This window comes from Archocentrus centrarchus, chromosome 6 (genome assembly GCF_007364275.1).
Source record: "Archocentrus centrarchus isolate MPI-CPG fArcCen1 chromosome 6, fArcCen1, whole genome shotgun sequence".
NCBI lineage: Eukaryota > Metazoa > Chordata > Actinopteri > Cichliformes > Cichlidae > Archocentrus > Archocentrus centrarchus.
In genome coordinates, this window is record NC_044351.1 from 33,590,112 (window position 1) to 33,597,237 (window position 7,126).

Below are 7,126 nucleotides of genomic sequence, written 5' to 3' on the forward strand. Positions count from 1 at the left end.
TCACCAGCAGTGGAACGAGTATGATCGCTCATTGTTGCTGGAACCTGGACAACCTTATCTTTGTGTTGAGGGACCTAAATGTGCTAGCAGGAGCACTGTGATATAAACCTGGGTACTCGGGCATGTTGATGCTCTCTCTAGGATTTTTACATTTGCCATTAGTGCGGCTCCATGGTGATAGCAGCCTTCAGAGCAAACGGAAATATCTCAACAACTCGTGGAAGCATTGCTTGAATTTTATAGAGACGTTTCTGGTCTGAGAGGATGAATGTGGCTAACACCGCCATCAGGATGACATTTAGAGTTTTCAGTAAGATGTCTCAGCAGAGGCTCTGTAGTGCAGTGATGGAGAAGGGGGCACAAACCCACTGAGGGCTGCTGTGGTAACCCATTATGAATAAAGGAGCCAAAAGATGTTTTAGGTAAGATTTTGTCTTAATGTTTCTTTTTTTTTTTTTTCCTGGGAGGCTGCAGCTTGGTTGTTATTATTTATTAATTTTGCCATCAAACTTTCTATAAGAATTACAATAACTTCAGCGAAATGTTTGTTGTGCAATGATGGCTCTAAATCTTAATTTGTGAATATGTGCATGAACAGCTGTAACCACAGGCTCTCTTCTGTGCTCCTTAACATCAGCTGGACCAGCAGGTGTCAAAGGTTTCTGGTGAGACGCTTCAGAGACTGAAAGACGGTCCACACACAACAAAAACGCTTCTCCAGAACTTTTTGATCAATAAATCACGAAATTGGCCTTGAAGACATCGGTGGATGTAACATAACCTCCTTGGAGGAGGTAATGGGGGAACAGACCTGATTACTTTTGACCTGAGGGCCTGCGTATACAAATGCGTGTAATTTCCAGTTAATGTAATAATGCTGTTAAACTCCTGAATAAAAGCTCAAAATCTGCACTTCATTTCTTCACTGCCTGGTTTAAAACCCTCTGTGTCAGTGTGCAGAGGCAGAATTACAAACATCAGGTCCATAAGTATTTGGATCCTGACACACCTGTACAATAACACCTCTCCAGTGCTAGATTAGCTACTCATACTCAAAGGTACTCTGTGTTTTATATTCCTGTGGAAATATAGATAATTTAGAGTGACCTACTTACATTACATAGTAGTTCATATAAAATGTTCCGTGTATAATAACCAGCCTTTGTGTTGGCTGGCCTTTATCAAATCCAAGAGCTTTGTCTGTGAGAGTACTTCACACTAGTAGCACACACACACACACACACACACTTAATGAGATATGGTGTCCTATAGGAGTCTCATCTGATAATCTCTGACCATCTCCTCATCTCCCATTTCTCTGCCTCTTCACTGTGATTTCGTCAGACCGCTGCGTTCATCCAGAGGACCGAACGGGAGTCTTCAAGAAACAAGAAGGGAAGCCGAGTCAGTGCGTGAATACACAACATCAATACATTTATTACTGATGAAGCAGCCCTGCTCTGCTCTGTAACTTTACCTAAGTGTAGTGCCAGCAAACATCACTGAGCTATAAGGCCTAGCCTTTCATCTAATGCCACATAATATAATAATGTGATACTTTATTGATCCTCACAAGCAGAAGACTTGTGTCTTGCCCTGGTTCATGAAAAGGTCAGAGGTCAATGGCAGCTGCTGAGGACTGTGGACCTGAGTCATTAGAAGTGATTTTAGGGGAGGGGGGGGCTAATCTGATATATGAGTTATGTTAATGCTCACATGTTTGGTGAATAGGTGCGTCTATCTGTGCAGTCAGAGCACACAACAGGCCACACAAAAAACTATGATTTATCCTGAAGAGATATGCATAATTTTAATTTTGTCTTTAAGCACACATCACGTCATGTTCCAGCATGGTTACATGATCACAAACAATCAGTGTTTGTGTGCACCTTATCAAATTATTGCAATGCACCAGGGGTCTGTGGTACGAAGTAATTTCAGCATACTGAGGAGTCTTTTCAGCTTCACGACAACCAGCTCAGGTTTTCTCAGTGTTGGGCCCAGATGGCAGCTTGAAAGAAAGTACAGAACAGATACAAAAATGTAAATCAAACGGGTGTCTGGGCTCACCCATTCAAACGGTCGACAGCAGGCTGGACGGCTGCAGCGCTAACTGTTCTGGGGCTGTTTTGCTTAAACAAACGTCGAATTTGTTTGCACGCAGCAGAGAACAACGTTTGAAGGAAGAAGAGTTCCCTCTGCTGTGAGCATGCACTCACTGGCCACTCGATTAGGCACACCTTGCTGATACCCCCTTATGCCTTCAGAGCTGCCTTAATTCTGCATGGCACAGAGAGTTTGACCCATATTGACGTGATAGCGTCACACAGCTGCTGCAGATCTGTTGGCTGCACATCCATGATGGGACGCTCCTGTTTCACCACATCCCAAATGTGCTCTGTTGGATTGAGATCTGCTGGCTGTGGAGGCCGTTTGAGTACAGCTTCTATTGTCCACTTTTAGTGCAAACTGCAGCTTCAGTTTCTTGTTAACAGCAGTGGCACCCGGTGTGGTCTTCTGCTGCTGTAGCCCATCCAGGTTCAATGTGTTGTGTATTCAGAGATGCTCTTCTGCACACTTTGGCTGTAACCACCTTTTCTGGCACCAACAACCATGCCACATTCAAAGTCACTTAAATCACCATCTTCCTCATTCTGATGCTCAGTTTGAACTTCAGGAGGTTGTCTTGGCCCCGCCTACAAACTGAAATGCACAGAGCTGCTGCCATGTGATGGGCCATCAGAAGCAGGTAGGAAGTAAAGCACCTTTGTAGCAGTGTAAAACCAGGGTTAAACATTAAGCTGCTGCCCCAAATCCTGCTTCACAGAACAGACCTGTGGGCTGAAACCAAAAGCCAAAGATGATATGTTAATTTGTCATTTTGAGAACAGTACAATAACAACTTGGCCTCACATCAAGACCAGAATAAGGTGCTTACCTGGCAGCCAGGCACACCCAGCAGGTTTTTCCAACAGTGAAAGATGATTTAAGATAATTAGATAAGAACTAATTCATTAAGTTTTAACCTTTATTAAACCAGGAAGTGAAACTCTGGAAATTAAGATTCTATTTTGGAAGAGTGCAAACTCCACACATGGACTCTACCTGGGCTTGAACCCAGAACCCGCTTGCTGTGGGCAAACAATGCTAACCACTGAGCCACCGTGCTGCGAAGCGTAGAGCAGCCAAATCACGGAAAAGCAACTCAGCAGAATAAAATTAATTTAGCATCACAAAACTAGACAGCTGCTTAAGGTTAAAGAAAAAAATACAATAAAAATGGAGCATGTGTTTGTTTCACTGGTTTATTTAAGGATTAAAACTAAAATAAGGCAGCTGTGCAAACCACACAAAAACACAACTGAGTGTAATCACAGCCTTAGGTTAAATAAGCTTGTTAGCAAGCTAAAGCTGCGTAATGACACCGAGTGATTACATTCATGCTCCGACTCTTGTAACAAATTTAACTTTTTGAAGCAACATTCTCGTTTCAAGGACTCTCCGATTTCTTCCTTCACTGCGGTGCCTTCAATCAAAGGAATGCTCCGGCTGTCCCCATGTGACCCCCCCCACACACACACACACACAAAGTGACAATGTAACGATAATACAATAACAATAATGTAACTAGGTAATAACTGGAGCAGCTGAATTGTTCCCTGGGCGAGGGAGCGGGGAGGAAATGATTCTAACATCCTTTCAGATCCCTCAGGATCTGTTGCAGCCAACATGAGATGGAAATCATCACCGGATAATGTTACTCGTACCAACATCACGCTGCGCTCGACACACAATTACTTTATATGAGTCTATAGATTATTTATTCACTTAGGTTACCAAAATGCAGATATTTTAAAAGCTTTTGAAGCTCCGTACAAAAACCATGCTGCCCGGGCTTGCTCACAAACTCCCAGCTAAGGATTAAGTTATAACCAGCACAGTGCTGAAATACACTGCTCAAAAAAAATAAAGGGAACACTCAAATAACACATCTTTGATCTGAATGAATGAAATATTCTCATTGAATACTTTGTTCTGTACAAAGTTGAATGTGCTGACAACAAAATCACACAAAAATCATCAATGGAAATCAAATTTATTAACCAATGGAGGCCTGGATTTGGAGTCACACACAAAATTAAAGTGGAAAAACACACTACAGGCTGATCCAACTTTGATGTAATGTCTTTAAAACAAGTCAAAATAAGACTCAGTATTGTGTGTGGCCTCCACGTGCCTGTATGACCTCCCTACAATGCCTGGGCATGCTCCTGATGAGGTGGTGGATGGTCTCCTGAGGGATCTCCTCCCAGACCTGGACTAAAGCATCCGCAAACTCCTGGACAGTCTGTGGTGTAACGTGACGTTGGTGGATGGAGCGAGACATGATGTCCCAGATGTGCTCAATCGGATTCAGGTCTGGGGAATGGGCGGGCCAGTCCACAGCTTCAATGCCTTCATCTTGCAGGAACTGCTGACACACTCCAGCCACATGAGGTCTAGCATTGTCCTGCATTAGGAGGAACCCAGGGCCAACCGTACCAGCGTATGGTCTCACAAGGGATCTGAGGATCTCATCTCGGTACCTAATGGCAGTCATGCTACCTCTGGCGAGCACATGGAGGGCTGTGCGGCCCTCCAAAGAAATGCCACCCCACACCATTACTGACCCACTGCCAAACCGGTCATGCTGAAGGATGTTGCAGGCAGCAGATCGCTCTCCACGGCGTCTCCAGACTCTGTCACATGTGCTCAGTGTGAACCTGCTTTCATTTGTGAAGAGCACAGGGTGCCAGTGGCGAATTTGCCAATCCTGGTGTTCTCTGACAAATGCCTAGCGTCCTGTGTTGGGCTGTGAGCACAACCCCCATCTGTGGACGTCGGGCCCTCATACCATCCTCATGGAGTCGGTTTCTAACCGTTTGTGCAGACACATGCACATTTGTGGCCTGCTGGAGGTCATTTTGCAGGGCTCTGGCAGTGCTCCTCCTGTTCGTACTTGCACAAAGGCAGAGGTAGCGGTCCTGCTGCTGGGTTGTTGCCCTCCTACGGCCTCCTCCACGTCTCCTGGTGTACTGGCCTGTCTCCTGGTAGCGCCTCCAACACTACACTGACAGACAGCAAACCTTCTTACCACAGCTCACATTGATGTGCCATCCTGGATGAGCTGCACTACCGGAGCAACTTGAGTGGGTTGTAGAGTCCGTCTCATGCTACCATGAGTGTCAAAGCGCCACCAACATTCAAAAGTGACCAAAACATCAGCCAGAAAGCATAGGTACTGAGAAGTGGTCTGTGGTCCCCACCTGCAGAACCACTCCTTTATTGAGTGTGTCTTGCTAATTGCCAATAATTTCCACCTGTTGTCTATTCCATTTGCACAACAGCATGTGAAATTGATTGTCAATCAGTGTTGCTTTCTAAGTGGACAGTTTGATTTCACAGAAGTTTGATTTACTCTGAGTTATATTGTGTTGTTTAAGTGTTCCCTTTGTTTTTTTGAGCAGTGTATGTAGTGTGCAAAAGGATTACTTACTACATTTTAGGGACAGCACACAATCACACAGGAATTCACAAATTTTGGCCTTTTAATGATTTCTTTGGACTATTGTTTTTCCAGGGTGGAATAACTGTACAGCAAACATCTTTAAAGGGGACATATCATGCAAAATCCACTTTTTTTAGCCCTTAAATATATATATATTTTTTTGTGTGTACTTTGAGTGTGTAGGAGTAGGAGTGCAGAAAACTTAAATTTATTCTCTCCCGGTGCTGCGTTGATATCTTTATATTCTTTTTGGCTCATATTTTTTCAGTCTGTTCAGTTTTCTCTGTTTCCTGTTATGTTTTCTTTCCTCTTAGTATTTGCTGTGGAAACAAGAACATGGACTTCCGGCTAACCAATTTCGTGAATCCACCATTTTTTTCTCGCAGTGATTTTGTAGTCCAGTTCATTTGTGCCGAAGTTGCAAGCAGACAAGTCCAAATGTTCGGTCGTTGGGTGTGTTAACCCACACGATTCCTTACATCGCCCCCCGGCATCAGAGCCTCTTTGAAGTGCCTGTTCCTCTGCCGCTAGATAATCGTATTGCTGCTATCAAACTACAAAAATGGCCGAACAGGGTGGAGTGGAACGCTCTGCGACCTGGAGGGGGGTGGGGTGTGAAATGTCTCATTCACATTTAAAGAGACCAAAATGAGCTGCTCAAAGATGCACCTGAGAACAGGTGTAAAAGAGGAGCCTGTGGAGCTACAATAACGAGGAATTCAGACCAAAGCATTGCAGTTCTACTTTATATAAACCACAAGTGAATGATTTACATATGAAAAGGAAGGATTTAAAAGCATATGTGGCCTTTAATGATTTTTTAAAAATCAAGAAGTTTGAATTTATTTGGGATTTTCTCTGATCCACACAGGTATACATACACTCATTTTTTAAAATAAATGGTGCTGAAGATTCTGCAGTGTCTTTAACTTGACAAGGCCTGTGGTGTTACCTGATCATGACTGACTACGACTGGTAGTTTCTCTGTGCAGCATAAACAGGATTTGTTTGGCAGGACTCACTGAATTGACTAATACTCAGAACAATGGGAACGTTTAAGGAGCTCTGAAGATCTAAGGAGGAGAACTCTATTTACAGAAGCTGGGAAGGTCTCTTGGAGCCATTTCTAAACAACTGCAGAGTCCAAGATCATCTGTTCAACTGACATAAGTCCAAGTTATTCAGATGTGTCACCACTTTGCAAAGGTCTGTAAGAAGACCCAAACCATCCCCCTCAGATGAGAGGAAATTGGTCAGGATGTTCAGGAACAACAAAGGAACTGCTGAGGCTCAAGCCTGCCATGAACCGGAAACATCACTGTCCACAGTGAAACCAGGTTTACATCACCATGGACTGAGAGGGTGCAGACCAAGAAAGAAGCTCCTGCTCCAAAACTGACACCTTCAGCGTGACTGAACTTTGCAGCTTCCCACATGGACGAGCCAGACGCCTTCTGGAGAAACATTTTTTGGCCACAATGACAAGAGGCAAACACAGAGTCAAGACGAGGCTTTCAAACCTAGGAACACCGAACCAACACGGTGTCGAGCATGGTGGTGGTAGCATCATGCTGCCAG